The 882-nt window shown below is 55.8% G+C and overlaps 1 pseudogene; it reads right to left on the bottom strand.

Annotated features, from left to right (window-relative positions):
- Positions 1-261: 261 nt before the first annotated feature.
- On the bottom strand, positions 262-370 carry LOC123964739 (annotated as a pseudogene).
- Positions 371-882: the final 512 nt, after the last annotated feature.

The raw sequence follows: 882 nt of genomic DNA, 5'->3' as shown, positions 1-882 counted from the left end.
CCAAGTCCTAAGCAGGCCCTGCCAAGCCTGGCTTCCGAGATCAGGCGAGATCGGGCAGTCCCAGGCCGGAATGGCTGTAATCTGCCTTTGCACACCCCAGAAGGGCCTTCAAAACACGATGTAACATTTACACAGCACTGTGTACAGGATAGGGAGAAAAAGAAGCAGCAGCAGCGCCCCCTGCTGTTTCCTAAAGAGACGTTCAAAAGATCTCCTTTCACCGAAGCGCCCTCTGCCGTTTTTCGAAGGCGAAGCGAAAAAGGCTTACAGCACCGGGTATTCCCAGGCGGTCACCCGTCCAAGTACTAACCAGGCCCTGCTCTGCTTAGCTTCTGAGATCTGACTCTCCCAGAGCGGTGTGGCCGTAAGCCACTCAGGCACCCCCAAACGGCCCTTCAAAAGACGTTCTACGGCTAATTGCCAAAAAACGTGTTCTGCCCATAATGTCCAAGGTGCTCCAGAGTCACTTGGAATCCACAGGCACTGATTCCTGGGTAAACATCCAGGAACCGGGACACCGTTCACGCTGGCAGTCCACAGACAGGAATAGGCACCCGTTCCCGGGTATGGGTACAGCGACAAGGCCACCTTCAGCCGGAGGTCCTCACTCACAAACAGACACTCATTCCTGGGTGGACATTCAGGAAAAGGATCCAGTCCGCCTGGAAGTCCCTAGCCAGGATCAGACGCTCTCCCGTCCAAGTCCTAAGCAGGCCCTGCCAAGCCTGGCTTCCGAGATCAGGCGAGATCGGGCAGTCCCAGGCCGGAATGGCCGTAAGCTGCCTTTGCACACCCCAGACGGGCCTTCAAAACACGATGTAACATTTACACAGCACTGTGTACAGGATAGGGAGAAAAAGAAGCAGCAGCAGCAGCAGCAGC

This window comes from Micropterus dolomieu, unplaced genomic scaffold, assembly GCF_021292245.1.
Source record: "Micropterus dolomieu isolate WLL.071019.BEF.003 ecotype Adirondacks unplaced genomic scaffold, ASM2129224v1 contig_5078, whole genome shotgun sequence".
Taxonomy (NCBI): domain Eukaryota; kingdom Metazoa; phylum Chordata; class Actinopteri; order Centrarchiformes; family Centrarchidae; genus Micropterus; species Micropterus dolomieu.
Note: the sequence above shows the minus strand (reverse complement) of the source record. Positions and strands in the feature narration are given on the sequence as shown.